The sequence below is a fragment of the Ischnura elegans genome, chromosome 12 (assembly GCF_921293095.1).
Source record: "Ischnura elegans chromosome 12, ioIscEleg1.1, whole genome shotgun sequence".
NCBI lineage: Eukaryota > Metazoa > Arthropoda > Insecta > Odonata > Coenagrionidae > Ischnura > Ischnura elegans.
This window is the reverse complement of record NC_060257.1, coordinates 61,609,945-61,635,330: the sequence shown is the minus strand read 5'-3', so window position 1 is coordinate 61,635,330 and position 25,386 is coordinate 61,609,945. Positions and strand designations below refer to the sequence as shown.

Here is a 25,386-nt window from a genome sequence, read left to right as displayed (position 1 = left end):
GTATTGAATTAATTCAGATATTTTTACCAAACTCTATCGTACAATAGACCAAGCTATGAAATATCAAAATGTTCGATGAAATATATCAAGAGCGTTTGATAAAATAAATCAAGAGCTCAATAAAATACATCAAAGTTTTATTATATTTAACAAAAATACTCCCTATCACTCCAGTTTGATAGTTTGAGTCAATTTTTTCCGTGTAGTGAATCATTTTGCTCAAAATTCCAACCGATACTTCATACTTTGTGATGAAAGGCGGAGCATTAACGGTTTTTTTTGGGACCAGCGTAATATGCGCGGAATCTCAGTTGTCGTAAATGCCTGTCTTAGAACGGTGGCACTTTACGATGGCTTGATAGGAACAGCAGAAATGTCATTGATGTCATCTCCTTCGAAGCGACATGGGACCTTTGAATGGTTATCCGCTTGTCTATGCGTTTTATGACATCTGTCGTCTGTCGTGAATGTCGTGAAAGGTAAGCTCATGACGCGTGGAATTCCTCACGAAACTGCCCCGGTCATTGAGAGTTCCTATCTCATTTCCACTGGGTAGATTCAGATCACCTCCATAAATGTTGTACAAATCAGATAACCGGGAAGACTTATCTCCGAATCAATGCATTGGCTCTTTCCCAGTATTTTACGACCGCGTTTTAAATTGATGTGAATAGGCGGTGCATAAACTTTATTGTTGAATTTTTTTCTCTTAAGAATTAGGTTTAAATTGGATGTGATTAGGCGGTACATAAACTTTATTGTTTTATTTTTACTCTTAAAAAATAAGTTATCTGAACAGGTGATAAGTTTGGAATGATTTTGCGGAGAAAATTACAAATTTTACATGGCCTAATGATTTCGATGTAATTTTTTTTTACTTTTTCTGCACGCGTGATGAAAATAATTCCATCGTCCTTGAAAATATGTTATAGTAATTCCCAAAGTACTAAATGGAGACCTTAGTCTGTAAGAAATTGACGAAAATTAATGGACTCAATAGAACCTATTTTAATTAAGAGGTTGGCTATATTTCCATAACAACATTCTTGTAGCGCATAAAAACTTCATTTAAATTGTATTTTATAATTGTGCCGAATCCAAAGGAAAACAAGTTTGATTATGCCTCGTTCAGATTACGATTGTCCGAGCGATAGTCCTAACGATAGTTGGCCGAACTAGCAGTGTGAATGCATGTCCTGACGACAGTTACCGTAGTTCCTAACGTTGCCACTTAACGATGTTGAGGCGCTGGGAGACCGGAAAAGGAAGCGACATGAGAAAGACGAAAAGTTATTCGTTAAATACACGTTGAACACAGTAATATCTTGACCCTGTATACCTCAACAGCTTTGCTAACCGTCAACGTCTCGTTCACATTAGATTTCAGCACTGGAGGGCAGCACAGGTTTTAACCATCGTTGTGTGAATGCACTATAGTTCCAACGATTGCTGGAACAATCGTTATCTGAACGAGGCATAAATTAAAAACAAAAATTAGATTTCGTAAAAAGTAATCGTTACAAGTTCAAATACTGCCAAAGTAATGGTTACAAGCAATCCAGTTACTTATGCTCGATACTTACCAGCACTGGTAATGTAGAAAATAGACAAAGATTATGTGAAAGAAACATCGCTCATATGGTTAAGCCGTTAATCGTCGTCCTTCTCCACCAATTCGAGCCTCAATCACATCGTTTCGCAAAGAGCAATGAAATGATCGCGTAATTTTTCATCCAGCCCGAAGCATCAAAACTTCCGCTTCGCGTGACTCATCGGTCGTGAGATCACGCGACGGAAGAAGTAATCATTAATACAAAGAGTTCTCAGTTCAAAAAGGGTCTTACGGCTTTCGTATTGGAGTGGAAAATAGATTTTTTTGCCGACCTTTAAAAAATTAGCGTTTCAAGCTGAGGAAATGAATTTGCGGATTATATTTTTTACGTCGTTTACTTCGCTTCTACTTGATAATCGGGGATTATGCATGTTATGAAAGTTTTATCTAGGCATTGTGGATCTGAGTCGGTATCATATTAAGGATTTGTATTTTTTAAATTATAATTGCAATGACAACGCTAATGGTGGAAGAACTTCGACTCCAAGTTCTATGTTCCTATTAATTTGCTTCGATGGCTTTCCGTATTTCTTGAAGATATAGCTGTAAAAATTTAGCTATGCTTTTGTAAACAATGGAGTTATATGAGTTCAGAAAATTTATCGTCATTTTCGAGGATGAAGAGTTGAGAAGATTTGTTGAGAACGCAACATTATAGAATGAAGTTAACTCTTGGTGGTCTAAAAATTCTACCCTGCACCACTCCTTCAGACTACAGAACTCTCAACGAGTATATGGATGAATGTCATTTTTATTTTGTAATTTTTTGATTTAGGAAGTATGTTCATAACTTCTCCATTCAAAACCTTTCGCGCGCGTTACTGGAAAAAAGTTTTCCCATCGAAAAAAGACGAAAACCAATGAGTTTATTATTGAAAATTAGGGTGCATTATTCAATCCTCATATTTTTAATTTTACATTTTTTATGTATTTGAGCTAATTTTTACGCCGTTTTCATTAAACCCTTTGGCTTCGGGAACGTTTTGTACGCTGACAGCGGTAAACACGTTTTTAAACGTTTGACCATTGCTCGACTACCTACTTCAGTTTACCAAAACTCTTATTGCTACCCGGGTTTAGCCCAAGTACACTTTCCATCACTCTTACGACCATATCGCCGTAAGAACCTGTTTAAATTAGGGATGGACAGATCCAGAATTTTTTTCATATCCGGATTCGGATCGTTGGTTTTCGGAGCCGGATCTTTCGGATCGGATATTTTCGGATCCAAATGCTTTTTCAAATTCCTGACGCTGAGATTCCCCCGGTGATTGTCTCTTGGCAATATCTTGGGAAGAATCGCTCTATGTGCCATGAATCGCATGCGACGGCGCATTCGAAGATAGAATCGAAACTCTTTCCACCATTAAGGGGAATTGCATTCACTGAAGCTATTATTGAAAATTTCGGATCCAGATCCGATGTCTTCCTCGACTTTGGATCCGATGTATCCTATAAACGGCAATATCTGCGGATATTTGGATCCGAGGTATCCGATCCGACCATCCCTAGTTTAAATACATAGATTTTCAAATCCTACTGCAAGGGAGTGCCGTCGGCCAGCAACAACCATCGTAATAAATTAAGTAGTGGATTTTTTTCACCTTTATTTAGCATAGCAACTTATGCACGGCACCGACTTATACAAAAAAATTATCTTTTGTCCCGTTAAGTTGCTAAAAGTTTGATGGGTTGTATTTTATTAATGCAGTAAAACTCGCTTATTACGAATTTCAGGGGGCCATCGTTCTATTTTGTTATAAAAGTGATATATCCATACTAAACGATTTTACCCCATACATCGCAGGATTGTCGGCTAATATTCTGCAAATCGTATTTATAGCAATTTAAGCAGCAGATCATTGACATTTAGCCATCGTCCCGCCAAACGGCTTGAAAATGAAGATTTTTTAAATCAACTTGAAAACTATGTGGTGATATCCCCACGTGAGAAATACTGGTGCTAAGCTAAGGAACGGTTAAGTAGCGAATATGGCCGTTATTTCTTTACAAAAATGGTAATAAATCCGCATAGAATAGTTCGTAATAGCGGGGATTTCGTATCATTCCGACACGCGGGAAATTAGCATTGGTGATTATAGTAAAGACCAAGGTACCGGAAACTTACCTTGTTACAGGCGGGATTTCGTTAAATTCGTGATCATTATTAGCGAGTTTTACTGCATATCACTTCTGGTTAAGAATGGCTTTCGTGTTTTTTTATTACGATTGGATTTTCTCATTTATTTTCCCGTATGCGTCCTGAGCTGAGCTTTGAACCCGCCCTCTGCCGATATTTCTACTCGATGGGCCAGCAGCCTTATTCATATTGACAACCGAGATTTTCAACCTCCTTGAGCGAGAGTTATTATAGCGACAATGCGCCGTCTCGATGCTTTTTTTTCATTGATGCTTCGTAACGCGGCGATGATGACGGCGATCGGTTGACGCCCCCGAGAATTTGAATGTATAGTGGCGCCCGCCTGACGCCAGGCGCCGATGCGAAATTGAGCTATCAGCCGCGTACCATCGGAGTCCTCGCTTGGCGACAAAATTGAGTTGGCTCGTCGCCCGGGCCACCAGCAAACAAACGACAGGCGATCGTCCGTCACATTGTTCTCGCCACACACACACACACGACACTGAAATGAGAAGATGACGGGGAGACACAATATGCACTGGCTATTCGAAAAATAACTCTCTCCTCTTTGGAAAATGTTTTTGAAATCGTTGAAACGGCATGTGACAGCCTCTTTGAGGCCATAATAATAACAAATAATGTGATTAACGTTGAAATGGCAATCGAATTACTGTTGACGATAACATCTTTGGTAATTTTTACATGTGATCCACTCCAAAGTTCGTGCGACTAATCATTATATTTGAGTTACCGTTACATCTACTGTATTACTAATGTCACTGTAGAGTTACTGAGTTTTGTTTCGTTGTTACTGACGGAGTTAATTCATCTACTTGTTTATTGGTGTGTTTATTGTTCATTTTTGTGTTCAAAGAAGAAATTCTGTTCTTTTTTCACATTGTTGAATGATAACGTTATTAGCTTTATGTATATTGTTAACTATTACTATGATAATTCCCCTATTTGTTTCCTGATTGGCCTATTCCCGTATTAATCCCGTACAACATTGTAAATCGATACAATATTCCGCAGGAGTTATATCCTAGAACAAAAAATGAATATATTATTACTATACAATTTCAATTAATCTACCGGTGCCGCCGAGCCGAATGCGCATGATATTAACTGTACCGGTGAGTCGAACTCACCCCAACCAGCCAGGTTACAAAAATAAATTTAAACAATGGTGCAAGTGTACCGTTGGCAGTGTTAAATGTTGTTTGTATGAAAAAGGAAAATTAAAACTATTTATTTGAAAAATATTTACAAAATTTGCTGCCAATTAGGGAAGACAAATTAGTAAAAATTATTATTTCTCTTTTTTTACATTTACTTTTTTTGTATTTCCAATAGGATTCACTTTTGCGAAATTCGTTAAAAAATTCCTCCTCATTTATGGTTTTACTTATTTATTTGAAGGGAAACTGGATGAATTAATAAAATTCAACATTGAAATTGATACAAAAACAATACTAAATTAAAACCTGTGATCAGAAGAAGGTGCAGACATACGAAAGACTCATAGGCGAGTAACAAATTGAGGCCGTATTTAGTGTTGAAGAAACAAATGTCTGTAAAAAGTGTATGAAATTTCCCGCTAGCCTGGACTTTAGTTAGAGTTAATTAGAAGAAGTTGTGAAAGAAGGTAGGATTTCTTCTCTACAACAAATTTCCGAGATGAAAGGTGGGAATGTTAAAATAGTTTTTAAACGAACAGCGCGTCGCCATAAAAAGACCGGTCGAGTGGGTGATACCTCTTGGTTCCGTTTAGTTGCCGAAGTTCTGTCCGAGGCGCCCTTCTGAGTTACATAGTTGAAAATTGAAAAATTCAAATTGGCTCGCATGGCGCGTGGAATATGGTTGGCCTGCGCAAGAGTGATGGATAGACTTATCCTCACTGACGGTCCATCAAAGGGATATCGCTCTATCCCTCCATCCATCAGTCATGTGACCCGCCGTCTGTGGACCCTGCTGTGAGTTTTCAGCGGCAATTTCAATTCCATTTACTCGCCCGCTTTCTATTATTCTTCTTGATGCGTGGGATAACTACCCATGTGATGGAGATGGTGTTTGATATTCGAATCCCTTCCGTACCTTAGTCCTCATCCGGGTTACCCTTCCAATACCACTATGCACTTGTTTGTGTTGTTTTTTTTATGTATCCGAGAAAACTTCAGCGATTTAGTTGGTAAGGGGTTAAAGGTTCCTAAATATCACTGGAAATTATATTTACTGCTTCATAGACATTTATGTTCGCAATAATTACAAGCATTCTCCTACGGCAACGGAGATATGAATAAAAATATAGGGTTATAACAATGCTTTACAATAATTTGTACTGTGTGGTCTAAAAAAGAAACAAATTCAGGGGTAAATTAGCCAAGAGAAAACTATAATTTTACACATATCATTTTACAGTGATTTTTTCAAGTCACTGAGCTCATACAATGTGTGGTTTGTAACGTATCAGTTTTGATCAATACAATAATTATAAATTTTTCTTAAGTTATCTATGCCTGATCTTTTGTTAAAACTAATTTTTGTTTGGGAAATACGCAGGGAGTTTCAGGAGGAATCTGTTATATTTTAAGAGGTGATATTGGAGACAGTTAAAAGCATTTTTTTTGTTCATAAACATGAGGTCGCAACTCCTTAGTGGCTGAGCTATTGTAACGCACACATTTTTTATGCACTTTGCAGTTACCATGAAAACTTTTTTCTTTGGCATCCAGCCTTTTCTGTTTTATTTAAACTAATAAAAACCGTTTTCATGGCAACTGAGAAGTGCATCCAAAACAATGTTTGAGTCATGCTGGTAATGCTTTACGAAATGGCGCTGTCCTCTGCTTTTTTTCGTTTTTTGTGGTATAATGCCCCCTATGAAAAAATTGTATAAAATTTTGAAACAGGTTTATACAATTTTTTCATAGGGGGCGAGCCAGAGAGCAATAATATTCGTAACAATTGTCCCACGATTGCATGCCTTCGTATGCTCATTCGAGAGAAACAAATGCCTGCCTGAGGCGACGGCAACCGTAATACCACTACGGAAAGATTGAATATGCACCTAAGTATTTCTCTCGACATATTTTGGACAGTAACACATCGCAGTAAACAAAATCAATCTCCGTTCCATCATAGATGTTTGACACGATCACTTCACAATACAGAAAATGTCATCAACGTCACGAAAATGCAATTAGAAATCGAGCGAAGCAGTGCACACTAACCTATCTACTTCAGAAAACACCGCAATGCACTATTTCACGCACAGAAATAATCATAAACTTATATTTACTTATGACACCCATACACGTGAGGTTAAATTGAAACAATAATCGTAATTATTAAACACGGATAGTTCCTTGTAGTGCAAGGCTTAAAATACGCAAAATACAAACCGACAGGAACTCTGGGAGACAGAAAGTCATTGGAGCTCACGAAAAAATCATTGTCAATTAAATAAATCAATGAGAGAAAGATAAATATGCAATAACACGGTATATTCTACACTCTTACCTTCGAGAACAACATATATTTACATACAAACGAAATATGTGTGGCGCGTAACCAAGGTCAATAATAGCAGCAAGTGAAGCTCAATTTCTCTGAGGAGAAGTGGCGCCGCTCAATTTGTCAAGAAACTTTTGGAAACCACTGTGCATCAGTGTTGTAGTTGGGCTGGGTACGCCGCGGCGTACCCAGTAAAATCCAAACTCGTTATAAGCGTACCGGTTAAAATACCTTCGCGGTCGGATGTATAGTACATGTTCAGCTGTTGGAATTTTTGGTGAGTACCGCCTAAATTTTTTTTCCAACTACAGCACTGTTGTGCATTGAAAAGTATCCTAGCGACTGGAGCCACACTATTTACGGCGACCGCCGGGAACCAAGGGAGTCGCGGGATGGAGAATATTTATGGTAGAGCGTTTCGTAAAATTAAATCATTCATGCATGTTCGGGCATTAGGATAACTCAGTTGATGTCTTCACCATTCGACTTCCGCATCTCTCGAAAATTCTTCGCTGAGACCATCAACGACTCTTCCGAGTCGCTTCTGTTTTTTTTACGGCTTGGCACTCCTCGATGAAACTGAGATATAAGTCGAAATTATGTCTTCGCGATCGTGGGGGCCCCATGTGTTGCTTTCTTGAATGAATCAGGAAAAAAAAACGTCTTGTTGCATCCTTGGTCCATCTCATCTCTCTCTGTGGCTTCGTTTAACTAAATTGGCCGTTTTCCAGGTTTTCCGTCTCTTATGAATATCCGGATACAGTTGCCGTTGTTGTTTGGAAATGTCAGTCACGGTATGTGTAAAAAGTTTCAAGTTTACATTTATCGTGCTCCCCAGCCTTAAGGTGAAAATAAGGAGTACACATTGCATACAATCAGCCCATCCATTTATGCATTCATAATCACTGTTATCGCTTTATTCCCTTAATTAACAAGAAAATAATCACCATATCATTAAAAATAAAATACTGTGATCTTTTCAGTCACTGACAGGTTCGTTCACGGGATTGATACTTTGCAACGAATAATTTTTCATTTGATTTTTTTTAATTAAAAATGTCCACGCACAGAAATATTTCCAATTTACAGAGACCCAATAAGTAAATTAGTAATAAATATCGGCTAAACAACAAATATCGAGAATAGATTTGAATGATTTGGATGAGTTTAACTTTCTGATACTGTGTAAGATATCTCAGTGGTGTAATGGCGGAATGCGGATTAGAGAGATCAGGAAGTGCCGGTCTAATTCTACGGAGAGGAATTTTTTTCTCGTTGGAAATACTGCTCTTTTATATTTTTATCTAAAATTCATTTTTTTACGCGAAGAAATCATTTTTATGAAATTTTGACGTCAGAATGCGCCTTCCTCCATGGATATCGTCCATGAAGGCAAGGTTATTTTTAAAATGTGAAAATTAATTGTATTGTATCGAGCAATCGTGAACCTATCCCCTTAAGAACAGGCTTATGCCGACTCCGCTTTTTTCTCCACCACTACTTCATTACCCTTACAATCTCAGTTTTCGGCCCCTTTCTTCGAATTAATATTCAATACTTATATCCTTCTGCTTAATTTAATTTTTTCCCTTTCTAAGTACTCGGGGATATTTCCTTGTATTTTTGTACATTAATGTCTACATTAGCTCTTTCTCAGTAGGTTTTCGCTGAGTTTTCTCGCCCTCTTCTTGTGTGGGCGTTTTCCTAAAGAGGGTTTCTTTCAATAGCGACGTGAATCAATATCCGTAGGGTTTTCCCACGTTTTTTCTCATCTTTTTACGCTTGGTTAATTTAATGATGTTCACGTTACATTTATTTCTTTTTTAAGCATTATTCTATGTCTCTTATTTCTACTCATTCGACGTTATTTAATTTCAAGAGTAACTTGACATTGTATCCCTTTGCAAATATTTTCTATACCTATGACGTTTCATGCATCAAAGAAAACGGAAGGCATTGATTACGATTCGTTACCCACCATTAGTGTATTCATAATATACGAATTATTTGGCTTTAGAAATCCCATTTTAGACGAATGTTAATGGTCAAATTTAACCTCATTCGAGAAAGGCCAGATTGGCGCCCATGCAATGCCACTCCACGTGACGTACGGGGACCTAATTGCTATACTTACGAGTTGTCAGGAGTTTTACATCGTCTGAGATTACCAATGCATGCATGAGCAGAGGAAGCGCAGAGCTCAGGGAAACATCTCCAAAATCTTAATAATCACCTATTAAAAATGCCTATGGTCGGAAAATTTCCTTCGTTTGATAGGGAATTAATAATCCTTATTTAAGCCAAGCGCTACGTGCTAGCAGGATACTCTGCTGCCTGCTAGCAGCCTGCATCGTAGCGGCCATGAACATACATATGGACTATCGTCGACATAGGGCGCTGCATGCAAGCGATTGTTTCCCGAACTTCCTGTCGATAGGTTTACAAAATTTGTCGTGTGGCGTCGCTACTTTGGAAGAGGATTGCTTTGTCACGTTAAAATTACATGGCGGTAGTAGGGAGATTCGTGTCGGCCAGCGACAAAATTGAGAATTGTGCAGTAAATAGAGCTTCCTTCGAAATGCTGCTCAAACTGTTTATTGTCAGATATTAATCGGTGGGTGTGAGTGTGTTAGACGCGTAGTATCTTCGCTTGGGAGTGGTTGTCTACGTTGTTTACCACAACGCGTTGTACCGCTGTGAGAGTTGTGCTTGGGTGCACGGAATATTTGTGTGGTTTGTGTTCAGTATCAATTTTCGTGGAGTCTGTTCTTCGCTATCACGGTAGAGAAGAATAGGAAGCGGGATGCAAGCTGTTGTGCCGAGTTGGAAGACAACCACTGGAAAATAAGTGCAGATAATGCCAAGATGGTCGTCAAGAACAAATCATTGTTACAAGTAACTGTAAGTACGTATTCTGTGTTATTTATGTTGCATATTCATTACTTAACTTATTTAATATTGAATAGTGTGTAATTTTAGTTCATTAATAGACTTTACCGGAAATCCGGTAATGTTGTTACTCTTGGCCATGCGGTCATTTTGGTGTGATTCTAAATGAGGCAGCCATTATTATTCATATGAGAAGCTTTATTTATAATATTTGTTTCGTTATTATTATATCAAGTGGAATTTTAGACCATAATACAAGAGATCGTGTGTCTTAATAGACCAGAAATTCGAAAATCCTAGTATTTACGCCATGCGGTCATTTTGTTTGGGTTTCTTGGTGAGGCAGCCATTACTGTTTATGTGAGTAGTATTAATTAAATTTTTTCAGTGGTACCTCGCTGACCACTATTTGCTATTAATTTATCATAATCGAATGAAAATGTGATATCGGAATTGAAATTGCCGTGTTCTACCTTTCATAACTTTAGTTTTTAGTTACATAGTGTAGCGAGATGTTTGTTTTCGCGCAGCAAGTTCTCTTGTACGCTGTTTTTCTTGATAGAGTTAGTTAGATTCCGAGGTATGGATTAATTAATTTAATTAACGAGAAAACTCTTTTACAAATTTTTACATAAGATAATGGTGTTCATATACGTATTAATATCAGCAGCCCATCACGGGCGTTAGTCTCACGGTTAATGTGTGTTAACTCAATTATATATTTCACTTTGATGAACTTAATGTATTCCCTTTATTCTTTATTCAAGAGGAAAAATTGCATGTATCCCCATGGTGACGATGAACCACTGATATAAGGAGGTATGCCTCCCCATTAAGAATACTACACTTGTACTACTCTATTGCTTCTAGACGAGAAAAAGACAGTTGTGCTTCGTTGAAGTCGAAAAAGGTTATAATATTATAAAAAATAGCATCGCATGTTCATTGCACAGAAAAGAGAATGTGCTCCTAGAATTTAAATTTAGAGAAAAGGGGAGTTTTTGCATCTCACCTTGCAAATCTACCCATATAATTTTATTTCCTGTGGCAAAATTAGAGAGTACAGTTAAAGCATTCAATCTTGATAATTTGCTCTGTGTTTGTTTTGATACCGATGAATGAGCAACAGTTTATAGCTATTTTGTATTGTGGGGTAAAGTAACATCATTTTGTCCTTGTTCATTGGGTGAATATGATTATTTACATAAGTGTCTGCATAAAACTTTATTTTTTGCTAGTGGAAATTTTTTCGTAAGGTATTTCATATCTTGTTTTCTTTCTAGTTATATTTATTCAGCTAATCTGGTTGTGGAGTCTGTGATGGCATCCAGGTCCTACCAAGTACTTGGGCGGATGAAGAAAATAAGAGCTTTTTGGACAGATACAAACAGCAATATTAATTTAACAGTAGGTGTGGCAAGACATTTACTCTGTTACTAACAGCTGGTTGCTTTACCCTTTCAAAAGGGTTATGTATGGCACTGGTAAGTTACAACTTTGGAGTACCTACGATAGCTTTCTTTGATAGTAAAATTTCTATAGTATCTATGAGACTGGTATCCCTCCATTCATTCCAGATTGCTACAACAGGGGGAAAAGAAAATTAAAGCAAGCAATGTATTCTGATACAAATGCAGAGGCAGAGCCGGGATGAAAGAGATGAGTCAGGACACAAAGACATCTTTACAGTGGAGACACTAATGATGAGAGGGTTATGCCAGCCAATGAGAGTATAAGGTCCCGAGGAGGAATTTGCCCCCATTACCTGTGTCTTCTGCCAATGAGCTCCACTAACAAGTAAGTGAAGGAACATTCCTTGAAAATATGATGTCCACAGAGACTAACACATTTTATCAATACATCGGTCTGATTAGATGTGTGGGATTAGAACTGAAAGATCAGAGAAGTGATGGGTGGTCCTGCCATGTAGGATAGTATGTATGGCTATGAGACTTGTGGACTGTCATGGTCAACTACTTTGTCTGTCTATGTGAACTAGGTATGATTCAAGGCTGCTAATCTGGATGGAATAGCATCATGCAATTCGCCGATATTGCAACTGAAGTTGATATAATTATAGCATATTGCAACCCAGATGCAATACGGTATTCAGAATGGTTGCAATTCTTGTTTTTACTACACTGGAAGACGTAGTTCTCAAAATAGCTATAGCACCGTTGCAATTCATTATTCAGAACAGCGAATCGCAACTGGTTGGGTTGCAATAATAATATGCGGTCTCCCAGGCCGAGCTATTCGGTATTGCTACCCAGAAAATGTTCACATTGCGATGTTGAATTATTTTTTCATAAGGGAAGAGGCAGAGCTCCGAAGTAGCTTGTGCAAGAAGTAGCCAGATGCTATTCCGAACAAAATTATTGCACCCCTTCATTCACAATACGGGGTCGTTGCAATAATGACCCGCGGAATAGCATATGGTATTTATTGCAACACTTATCCAGAATAGCAGCCCAAGTATATTTATATATTTTTCAGGGGTATTTCTGTGTGTTTAACTTTAATTTTGTTTCATAGGTAATCATGTTGAGTCATTTAAAATTATTTTATTCACTTTCTGTGGAATAGTATTTAGTGGTGCATTGAGTGATTAACATTTTTCCAGGCTCAAGAGCTTATATTTTAAAGAAAAATTTAGTATTTACATTTGCGAGAGCTACTTCTTTATTTATTTAACTTTTCTTATAGGTGCAAGGACTGGCTTCCAGACTACAGTAATGAGAACACTGCAGATAATGCAGCAAAACCAGGTGCCCCTTAAATTAAAAATAAATACTTAAGAATCATAGATACATGATTTGCTAAAGAAGGTGGGATCAAGAGAGAATGACACATATAGCAGGATGGCGTGATGGAAAGAATCCATATGACCACTTTGAAAGGCTTTTTTAAAAGAGCCAATTTCAGAAAGAATATGGTAAGGATATTTAATGTACTCAGTAGCATTTCTGTTACACCACGCTCTTCTTTTTCAGAAAAAAAATTGTAAAACTGACGGTGAGAAAAACATGGGTTTTCTTGATTCAGGCCACAAACACTCACCTTGTGATTTTTTAATCATCATTGCGAATGAAACAAAAATTGGAATTTGAATTTGTTTAAAGTCAAAGGGCATTAGTTTCAGGGATGCTGACTTACAAAAAATATTGGGGGGCCTAAACCGGGGATCTGGCCATGCGAAATTTTATAAGAAATGAGTTCTAAGTTTTTTAAGCATTTTAGAAGAGTTATGTATATGGTCAAAATAAGAACCCTGATATCTCGAGTCTCGATATCTGGACACTCCGGGAAAATTGACTTATTTTTTCATCACACCCATAACGAATTTTAAATAGGGCTCAGGCCCCCTCAGGTCGCTAGGGGGGGAAGGGGGGCAAGCCATGGGATTTATGAGATTATTTCCTTGAAAAAAATAATTTTATTATAGTTTCATAACTTATACTAATGTATATAAATTTTCGTTGGTTTAAAGAGATTTTGTTGAATATTTTCAATTCAGTAGTGATTTTGGCAAAAGACTTGCCATTTTTGCTTCTTGGGGGGGGCAGCTGCCCCTTGCAGGGTACGCCCATGTACGAAGGTCTCGATTTACAACTTTGTTTTATATATGTATAAGATTTATTCACCAAGGAGACCACATATTTTACTATGCCTTTCTCAGCACCATATTTTTATGAAATTCATAATGCCGAATGCATTGCAGAACTGGTAGTGATTTCCTTGGATGGGCCTTAGTGTGACTATAATTAATTATTTTTCATGCGATACTTTCAACATGCGTTATATATTATTCTAAAATAGCTGCCCTCTCTGAATATGGTTGAGTTGGTGTAAAGGCTAGTATCATTGACTCCTACTCTGCGGACCAGGGTTAAGGGCCTTATAACTATGGTATATTTTCGTGTCTTCATTTTGTTCATTTATTGCTTGAAACTATTTATTTTAACTGCTAGGCAGAATAATAATGCCACTGCTTCCCATAATGTATCTTCTGAAACCCTTTGTGTGTGATTACAAGAGGGCCACCAACAAATGCAGTTTATTTGAGAAAAAAGCTGCCATTATTGCTCCCCTTAAAATCTGTTGGTGGGTTTTCTAGGAGGGTAGCTCTGGAGACATTTTTCATGTTACCCTAATGTGGTGTCTGCATTTCAGCAATCCTTCCTTCAAAAGGGCTTTGTGTGCTCCTTTGAAGTTCTAGTATAGTCGCGACCTATTTTATGAGTCATTCACTCTGTCTGGTGAGGAGTGGAATTCTGCTGAAATCTGAAGTGACCCTTTCTAGTGTAGTCTTCCTATCTTTGCGTTCAAAATAACACTGCTTGATAGGCCATAACGATGGCAAAGTAATTCTTATCCTGCCTATGCTTCCCGCAGTTTAAATTATTTTATGAAACCACTTCCAGTTCTGCAATAAAAAATATGGCATTGAATAAAGCCTAGGAGTGGATGTGGTCTTCCCTCGTCAGTTGGTAAAAGTGGAGTTACTTAAGTCATTTGGGTTTATTTGAAGGGTTACTTATCTGCTCTCGATAATTAATAATTCCTATCACTCATTATTATGTATTTGAGAGGCTGGTAATTTATGGCATTAACTTCATCTTTAGTGTGCTACATTTCTGTCATTTGTTTGTTTGAGTTAATTTTTGAAACTATTTTGTAGCTTCAATTCTGTAGTAATTACTTTTTGAGTGGTGGGCATTAAGGTAAAATAATGGCATAGGATACTTGTTGATGGGCAAGGTCCATTTTCCAATGTATAAATACAAACTAATTTCTGTTGTATTATATTTTTAAAGAGGTGATACAAATTTAAATTTTAAAGCAGAATAGAAGATAAAGAAAATGTCCTATTTAATTGTTGGGTGGAGGGTTTTCATTCCTGTTCTTATTCCTTGAAGGTTAAGATTTGCACCCATCAATAACCAAAAAAAAGTCCTGCTTGATAGTGTTACATTTTTCTTTATTTATCGTTACAGGTCAGTCTTCGATGCAGAGCTTGTTTAGGCATCTAAAGAAGACTGATGGATTATAGTGTTGATGTTGTTATGTATGCTAATGTTTATGTTTATGAAAATAAATGAATTAATGAGAAAATAAAAAGTCATTCATCAGCTTTTAGATTAGAATGCTTGGAGATTAATCTCTGGAATCTATACTACACTTCTGAAGCATAGGTGGTGTTTGTATGATGCCATTCTTTGGTTGTGTTGGTCCAGGTAGACCTGCACAGGCCCAGGAGAATGATCTTAAATCACATTTAGTTTGTATTTGGCCATCCAACACTTCCATTGGAGGTAATATTTCAGGATTAGGGTGTCCCTGAAATCCATATGAGAAGAGTGATTGAATCCATGAGGTAGGTGATGTTTCAATACATGAAATTTTCTATGATTCTTGCAAGCATTTATTTCAATGTGGTAACATTCCACTCCTTCACGCTTGAATCTTTTGATTTTATTCTTTGTGATGCATCCCAAACCTATCAGCGGCATCACAATACAGGTAAATGGTAGAATAGTTGTATCTGATTATCGTGGTCCAAATGGATGGAATTGAAGGAAGCAATTACGCAGAGGAGGATTAGTAGGATTCATCAGGGAATTACGGTTAATGTTATTAGATTGTTGCTTAGTTTACTTGCCAATCACCCTTTAATTTACAGTGTGACGGTTTTTTGTAATATAGGAGCAGTACAGAATTGGGTTATCTGTAATTGATCACTTTGCTGCTTCAGGCATTTCATTATTTTGCATTGTTACTACGTGATGCAGATTTTCTTTTTATCATTGGCATGGTTGAGGGCTAGAGGATGCATTGTAGCATTTGTGGCTTGTCGGTTCCAAATATTCAGCTCTTTTACTCCTAGGAAATTTCATGTAGTTTGTTTACAGTGAGGCAAAGTGTTACTCGATGTGGCGTTACGTGAATTTCAGTTTTCTGTGGTGAAAAGACGTTTGCTACCGAAATCGATAATTGCCGGGATTTACTCCATTGCTTCCTTTAATCGTAATAACTGTAACTAATTATTTCGCCTCAGGCCGACTTAAAGCCACATTTGAAAACCCGCGTTTTAGATTTTTAGTACTACTTTCTGCCGAGTAGTGGCGCCACGACCACGAGTGCAAGCACAGATATATACAATAGATTGGCAGTGCCTATGTTTTCCTCACGGTGGCGCTGAAGCCGGCCGGCAGAAGAATTTTGCGCAACTAGCCATCTTGCTTTCACCGACCGTTGCTCATGTGCCATTAACATACGTGTATTTGAGAGACTACTTTTCCTGCTTTTGGAGCTTTTTAAAAGAAGAATGGTGAACCACTGCGTTATGTGGGGGTGCACATTTAAGTATACTACGAGGGGAAATTTTCCTGGGGGCGAAAATGTGTCTCTACACGCGTAAATAATAGATATAAGGAAAGCATGGTTTGCGTTCAGTAATGTCTCCGCTTCCATCTCACAGAGCATGAAAATATTTTCCAAAGCCTTTTTTTTGTACGTATCGCCACGAAATTTATATCACGTGAAGTGCAGGTTATGCTCTACCTTTTTAAATTTATTGTTGACAAAATTCACATAGTTGTAGAAATAGCATCATGAAACTGTGACACGTTATTTTTGCTGAAATGCAAATTGCTCTCGAAAACAAATTCTAAAGGTGTGTGACGGAAGCGGATATTTACCGGAGTTTCTGAAAGCGATATCATTTCAAATGCAGTAGCTTCATATCTCTAGGATCGGTAATTAACCCCTCAAGCGCGGCGGGCATTTATTTAAATACCATCCCAGCGGCCGGATGAGATTAAGAAGACTTCACCTTATTGGCATACTATCATTCAATAATTTATATCGTTCATAATATACGATCATTATCATTAAAATTTTTTGTAAACTTGCATAATGTAGTGCGCTACTATATAATAATTTTTCAAGCGATTTGAATAAATATAGGCGTTGAGTTTTTCGACCGAAGTCGTCAATGTGCTGGTTTAAAACGGAATTTCATCGAATCATTTTAAAAATTTCTGAAGGCCTAAAGTCGTTATGAATATTTTATTGGAGAGGGAAAGCATTTCTTCAAAAGATAGAGCAATTTGTTTTAATCTAAAATACAATATCTGGCGGAGAAAAAAAAAATATATACAGTAGGTCAGGAAGCGTACTGGGTACGCATGACGGCGTTGAGGGGTTAATAACATGTGCATTCTCTGTCTCGGTGTCAGTGTTTTGATGACGGAATCATCATGATGTTTTAAGTTGTGTTTTCTGTGTTTACCAAGAAAAGACTTTCTCCAGTTTCCATTATGTCATATACTTTCCGCTGTTGCATTATTACATTGTATCGGAATTTTATTTCCGTTGTAGTATTATTATTTATTTAGATATGTAGAGCGTGTATTATGCACCTTTAACTCTATCTGGAAACTTAACGAATTTCTTTCAAAAGCATAAGTTTTGACTTTGTTAATATCTATTGAGTGAAATTCCGAGAAACTGATCGCTTAAATAATGGTTTGCATGTGCTCGCGGTGAAATGACGCGGTCACATTCATTATAATTCAACCTTTCCATGTAGCACTTATCAGGTATTTGATCATTTTGTGGCTTCTATATAGAACATGGTGTCTGTTATAATCACTTATCCCGGTAAGATAGAAATTCTAATTAAAAACGTACCCCCTCATGATGTAAGATTTATATTATAGTCTGCTTCCCCTTCGAATATTATAACAACATGAAACTGATTATTGATGATCATGGATCAAATCGTTGAGTTTTTTAAGCCATTAACTTCTTTTCAAGTTCGCAATTGGGTGATAGTGAGGGGAAATCCAAAACACTGCCTATATAAAATAATGTAAATTATATTTCTGATGCTTAAGGATAGGAATTCAATCGCATTGACTCTTTACGACCTCAGAAAAGCATTTTACAGCACCAAGCAGCATGCCTTGCTCAGAAAGTTAGATCATAATGGGTTTAAATAGGTTGAATCAAACTTAATTACGTAATATTTTTGGCCCGATTACTTATGGCAGTGAAAGGTTAGGTAGCATTGCTTCTACGTTTTTCGTCTAATTGACAACTCTAACTGAGCAACAACTCTTTGACAACAAAAATACAGTAAGTGGAAGCATCAAACCTTTGGAATTTTCGAATTATTTTGTTTGAATAGTGTGACAATGTCGCTGGTAAATCTAAGGGTGAACAATACCATGTATTCACGATTGTAGGCTACCTTCCTACACTAGCAGACGACGTAGTTAACCATTTTCCCCATCTGCTACGCCCCTTCTACATTTGGGACACAATATTTTTTTTTCGAGATAACTCATGCATATGGATTCCAATTCCATAATATTGAGCAGGAACCGAATTAGTATTAATCTTAGCTCAGCTTATATTACCAATTTCATAACTTCGTCACGGTTATGTTCCGCTCAAAGATGGGTTAATTTACCACGTAAGTGTCAAGATCGGTCCCTTTCTTTTTAATTGGATACATCTTAAACGAAAATGACAACGTTTTCTATAGTTCATAGCCTTAATCAATGCGCCATTATCTTTCACAATGTAATTTTCCTCCAGTTCCCTACTTACGCAAACGCATAGGTCGGTGAAAGCAACATGGCCGCCAGCAGAAAGGCATGGCTTCACCCCCCCCACTCCCATTGCCAATCTATTGTATATATCTGTGAGTGCAAGCTTGTGCGTTAAAAGCGGATTGTTTGGGGTCATCTGCCATTGGCTCGATGAGCGTCCATATGCATGTTCATGGTAGCGGCGCTCATAGCTTCTCAAGGTGGCCTCACACGGCTGCAGCTGGAACCAGAATGATGTCAAACGGGCTTTTCCCTGCATTCATACTTAGCCGTCGCGTTTTCGCGCCCTTGAAAATTTTCACTTTTCATTTAATCGTGAAAAATAGATATCGTCATTTAAAAAATCTAAAATCGTGAAATACGTACGAGTACTCCAGGAGTAATAATCTTTCCATTTAGGCAATTTAAAAAAAATTGGAAACCATCCTATTAGATGGAATATGGGACTTTTTAGTGCCAATCTCGCCCAGTAAAGACGAATTATTATTATTATTAATACGATACGAGTACCAGGCCATGCATTTCCGAACGTCCTGAAGCATCGCATCGGATCCGTCTTAAAGAAGTGAAAGTTTTCTCTCGCGATTTATCTCATAGATACAACTTTACAGGCGCATCGGTTGGACAAAGGTAGAGTCAAACGCCTGCCAGAGTAGACCCGACTTATTATAGGATATCTTGACCTCAGTGTATGTTTATGTTTCCATCATCCACGCCCTCAGAAATTCGGCGAAGGGGAATTTTTTGTTTGGGATCCTTCCATTATCATGGGTTCGTTCAGTATTCCGAGGTGATTCTAATCTCGGGAGAGCTCTACCCAACTTGCCATGCGCTCCCGTCTAAGCCTTTCTCTCCTCCTGTTTTTTTTCTATTCCCAATCTTTCCGCCCACGTGCGATTCATATCTCTCCGTATTTATGTTGGGTCCTCTTCCCGAGGGGATTTTTATTTCGGGTCCTCCCAATAGGTTTCCATAGCAGCGGCTCTTCAGACTACCCCATCCCATGGCAGGTGATCGAAATATCCTAAACCTGTGTACACTCATTTTAAAGTTTTAATGGATGTCGTCAGTGCTGTAGTTGGGAAAAAAATTTAGTCGGTACTCACCGAAATTTGCCAACAGCTGAAAATGTATTATACATCCAGCCACGATTAAAATGTCAAACTCCAACTCTTACATTAGTTCCAAGTTGTGCCACGAGATAACTCTGAACAAGTAATTAATCATTTCCGATTTTTCTTTTTAAAAACTAGGGATGGACGGATCCAGGATTTTTTTCGGATCCGGATTCGGATCGGATCCTTGATTTTCGGAGCCGGATCTTTCGGATCGGATATTTTCGGATACAAATGCATTTTCAAATTCCTGACGCTGAGATTCCCCCGATGATTGTTCAATCTCTTGGGAAGAGTCGCTCTATGTGCCAGTCGTATTTTGCCTTTTTTTATTTTCCACGGTTGAAATTCTCCTACGTAACCTCTGCGAGAGCTTTCAAACAAAACGGTTCATGGGTAGGACAATAATCGCATGCGACGGCACATTCGAAGATAGAATCGTAACTCTTTCCACCCTTATTGGGGTGTTGCATTCACTGAAGCTATTATTTAAAATTTCGAATCCAGATCCGATATCTTCCGTGACTTTGGATCCGATGTATCCGATGAAGGGCAATATCCGCGGATATTTGGATCCGGGGTATCCGATCCGACCATCCCCACTAAAAACCATTGGACAATTCACGGTAGGGCTATTTTTTTACAAATTTAAAAAGGTAGTTTAACCGGTACGCTTATGACGAGTTTGAATTTTATAGGGTACGCCGTACCGGCCCAACTACAGCACTGGAAATCAAATGTCAAATTTGTTTTTGAAATACGCGAAAAGTATATGTTTTGGAATCAGCAATAGTGAACCTATCTCCTTAAATTCTGAATCGCACGATCATTTTTTTCCATCCCTTCCGAGGGACAGCTCCAGCGATCACTCCAATGATGGCGGAAAGAAATGACAATTTCACGCGATCATTTTACTTATAATTTTACCATATACCCGCAACCCTTTCCACCGATACTTACACGACGTCTTGACGATATTCAAAAGCTACTTCTCCCTCGCTAGACTCCATTTTGAATGCGCTGCCAGTGTTTATTTATTTTATTTATTTGAGCAGTTGCTCACATACAGCATTTCTGCCAATTTATAGTGACGCAGGAACAAACATGAAATTTTAACATAAAAAATTAGAAAAAGAGTGCAGGCATAAGATAGTAAAGAATAAAAATAGAAGACGCGTGGAAAGGGAGGTGGAGAGGGAGGTTTATTTATTAGCCGAGGAATGGGGCATGGCGAGTTTGAAAAGTGAGTTTAAAGGGCAAAAAAACGGATCAATATTATCTGGTAATGAATTGAGCAGGTAGCTAAGGCGGTTTTGGAGTGATTATAAAATCAGCGTAATTAGGCACCTTAGAAGATAAAATCTCATGCAGAGGTTGCCATTAAATTAAAATAAGGCATTGCTCGGCAGTACATTTTACAAATAAGATTTAAGCAAAAGTAGCTCATCTATTTCTCATAATAGTTACATGTGTCCATGTATTATGAATAAAAGGATGTGAAAAAATTGAATACAATTATAAAATACGATAAGAATGCAATAATAGGAATTGATTGATTAAACAAAATTATAATCAAATAAAATTGGAAAAAATAGAAGAGTATAAGCAATTAACATAATCAGGAGGACCCTCACCTAGAGGGGAATAAACTAATTGTCTCAAAGAGAAATTCAGCATGAGGCAAATGTTAAAAGCTTTTGATCGCCACCCCCAAGTACGATGGCATACCAAGTCTTCATAGTACTTTCATACTATTGCGTATCCCCAAACATCCTATTCCATTTTCTCGATCCAGAGCAAGGAAATTCTCGTGTTTCTAAGCCATAGATCATTTTGGTCGATACTAAAATGCCTCCTTTGGTGCAGGCGTAGGCTTCGAACCATCTAAAATCTTTGGCCTACCATCGCTTAAAGTCGTTAGTGATTCAGTCCACAGATTGCTTTGCTCTGCTCCATTCTAATCTCCTTTCCTCCCATTGCTACTAGTAATCTTCCTTGGCCTAATCCCTCATTATGAGGCCTATTTGTTTATCTTACAGGCTTCGTCTCGGAGCTTTCTTACTGCTCTTTATTTTTCTGTTATTTATATTATTATGCGAAAGGGAGTGCCCATTGTTACGAACCTTCCGCTCCCCAGTGGATTAGAGTTCCTTCTCCACACTTAGGCGACCTTCGTTGCTTATTTTATCATACCTTCTGATCGCTGGAATCAACTTTTTTATTCAAGTAGAGTAAAAATAAGTCAATTCATGGATTTATTCACACAAGTGTTCTATACGAGGTTTCATATAAAAACTGAAAAAACGAAAACTAAATTTGTTTTAGTTGATGAATAATAAATCAATTTCTGAAATCATAGAATCATGTTGGTGCAATGTTAATTTTCAATATTTTGAGGCTTTACAAATTCAACATCTTCCGGTAATTATTTTCATGTTCCTCGAGAAGTGAATTTAGGGACTCGATAACAAGTAGATATGTGCGAGTACTCGAAAATTCGAGTCGAGTAGTTGGTGCTTGACTCAAAATTAGAAAGATATAAAGGTAGATCTGCTCAGGAGGCAGACGTCGTACCACAATCGCATGGGGAAGGTTTGAGGACCGACGTAAGTCACTCTTTAAGTAATGGATGAATGATGACGGCTGATTCTATCCTTCCCTGCTTAGAATTCAGAGGGCCCATTCAGGGACTTTAAAAAAATAATGGTTCAATTCCTTCGCTGTAAGGCATTCATATTCAGTAGAGAAAGCATTTTTGACAGTTGATATGATGGGCGTGCTATTGATCGCGCCACCAGTGTGGTCACGTTGGCGGAAGAACGTCGTGGTTGGGAGAAGGCGCCAGCCGTGGGTTCTCGATACAGGCGGGATTCTTGTCCGAATACATTCAGTCACGTGGAACATTCGGTGAAATGGTTGGCATAATGTTATTTTTAGCTGAATTCGATATTATATTGCTGTGGAAGGGTCATCACACGTTGGTTTTACGAAAAATAAGTGACATTTACAACTCGGCACTCAACTTCCAAATTTGATATATCTCGTCGTAAACATTATTAATCGCTGAAAATGCTTTTTTTTCGATTATAAAACATCAAAAGGGACACTTAATTAAATGTATATGTACATGTACCGCCAAAAACTTTATAAACAAATTCAATTTCCACTTAAATGTATTTTTGAGCTGCTTGGTCAGGCTCGAAATGAACTTTGTCGGAGCCTTGATTTAGCACACATATTATTGTTCATAGCAGGTAAATTATCATTCTGATACGCTTCCGATACTAAAATTTGTTTTTGATTCGATTCCCCCCCAACATAAACTGGCCTGTGCGAAAAGTAAAAAGTACAAAGGTTTAGAGTTTGGGAATTTTCTTTCAGGGCGATGCTGCCAATTTACCTTTCAGATTTTTTTTAGAGGACGTAGCAATAGACTGGAACAAAAAAATCCACGGTAGACATGGTGGGTTAGTATAGTCAGCTTCTGGATGAGATACGGAAGAGATAGATGGTATGGATGGAGGGAGTACTTAGCGGGTAGGGATATTGAAAAAAGTGTTAGAGGGTAGATTGTTGGGTAAACGAGGGAAAGGAAGGAATAAAATAGGACTGTTAGATAGATTGAAAGTGAGTAGGCCTTATTGTGAATTGAAAAGGGAGAGGAAACTGCTAGAGTACTTCTGAAATACTCCATGCAAGCCTAGATTAATCAGTAGGATACGTTAATAAATAATAACTTCCGCTTTGTGGTGCAGAAATATTACTTAGGTAGGACGACGAGAGAAGACTGGAGGCATTCGAGATGTGGGTAGTGAGAAGAATGGAGAATGAAGTTCCGTTTATAAAACAGCCTTTAGAGTTTGGTCACAGTTGGGTATTTCACCGAAAAATATGAGGAAGCAGTATGTTTTTACTTCTTTTAGTTTCATTTTTTTATTCGCCGCCCACGGCGTTTCAACGCGTCCTTCAGCTCCGTGAAAATCTTAGCAACTCGCTCGCCGATCGAGAAGTCGAAGAGTGAATAGTGTGGCCACTTTTTTTCTCGTCCCCTTTGGCGTAAGGAGAAGCGTTGGAGAGTCCAGGAATTGATTAATGTGCGGTCCTTCCTCTGCGCTGGTGGCGAATCCCTGAATAGGAATCCGGACTTGGGACCTATCGGAAGAATTGGCATGGGGAAGAATTCATTTCTTTCTCGACCACTCCATTTTTTCCCGCTACCTTTAAAGCGAAAAGCTGATTTGAGTAGCTTGGTGCAGCCAGTGGCGCAGCTAGGGGGGGGGGGGGTTTGGGGGATAAACCCCCACCCCCCCAGAGCTCAGAAAAATTTATAGGTTTACTCCGTTTTACTTCATTGGATTAGTATGGCTTATAGAATAGTGTTAGGATTAATGAAATATCCCTCCAAAAGCCGTAAAACTCACCATTTTGAACCATTAATCTTTAAAAAAATTCTGGAGGAGAGCCCCCGCACCTCCCGCTTACCCTGGAGGGTATACAATAACCCACATCCCTAAGTATTAGTCGCGCCTAAAACCCCCCCTAGCCTTGATTCTTAGCTTCGCCCCTGGGTGCAGCAACGAAGTGTAAATCATGCTCATGAAATTTCTAAGTCTTATCTGGAGTATAGCGCTTTATAGAGTATGTTGCGGAAATATTGACACTCAAGAAGGAGGACGAGAGAAGACTGAAGGCGTTCTACTAGTAGTAAAAATTAGTAGCAGTAGTAACTAGTAGATGGGGGTGTGGAGAAGGGTGGAGAAGGTGAAGTGGACGTAGGGGAGTAGACGCGACGAAGTGCTGGATTTGGTGGTTGAGGAGGGACAGCTTCTAGATTAAGATATGGAGGACGCAGAAGGCATGGATGGAGCGAGTACCAGCGGGGAGGGGATTTTAAAAATGGTGTTAGAGGATAGAATGTTTGGTAAACAAGAGAAGGGAAGGAAGAAATAGATACGTTCATGGTAATTGGAACTAACAGGACTATTTTGCACCTTGAAGGTATCTAGTAACATCGAAACCTTGGTCGGCAGTAAAAGTTCATAATCCTGGAAAATTGCATGCGTTTCTTTCAATATGGAAAAATTCAAATCCATCCCGCTTAGTTCTTCTGATTGTATTTGAAGAGAATAGGAGTTTAGATAGAATGAATGGGGGTAGTGCGTTTAATACGAAATTCCATGAAGGTAAAATAATAAGAAAATGGTGTAATAAATTCATTGATTTCAACAAAACAATACAAAATACTGAATATATTACAATAAGAGAATATGAAAGGCTATTGGGTCGTCTCAAAGGAGAACCGGTACTGAAGTAGCCTTCATAATTGTATATTCATCGCTATTCATTTCTATTGATTACCGGGACCATAATGTTAAATAAATTAAAGAGTGCATTTAATGTTAGACTGCCACATTGTAAAAAAAATACTGTTGTCATGCTGTGCAATTTGTTTTTTTTTTTCAAATCCGTTTTGAGGAACTGAAGCTTAGGTTTGAT

The 25,386-nt window shown here is 38.0% G+C and overlaps 1 protein-coding gene and 1 long non-coding RNA gene across 8 annotated transcripts in view; both read left to right on the top strand.

Moving 5' to 3' along the window:
• Nucleotides 1-25,386, top strand: part of LOC124168700 (laminin subunit alpha-1) — a 229,995-nt gene that overhangs the window by 124,019 nt on the left and 80,590 nt on the right. The window lies entirely within an intron of this gene.
• On the top strand, nucleotides 9,635-15,261 carry LOC124169831. 7 transcript variants are annotated; one of them, XR_006867247.1, is made up of 6 exons: nucleotides 9,635-10,166; nucleotides 10,922-10,973; nucleotides 11,438-11,638; nucleotides 11,732-11,951; nucleotides 12,861-13,089; nucleotides 15,152-15,261. It is a non-coding gene; the product is annotated as an uncharacterized LOC124169831 (long non-coding RNA). The 7 variants fall into 7 exon arrangements; XR_006867250.1 differs by having other exon boundaries at nucleotides 9,635-10,170; XR_006867251.1 differs by lacking the exon at nucleotides 9,635-10,166 and adding an exon at nucleotides 10,230-10,514.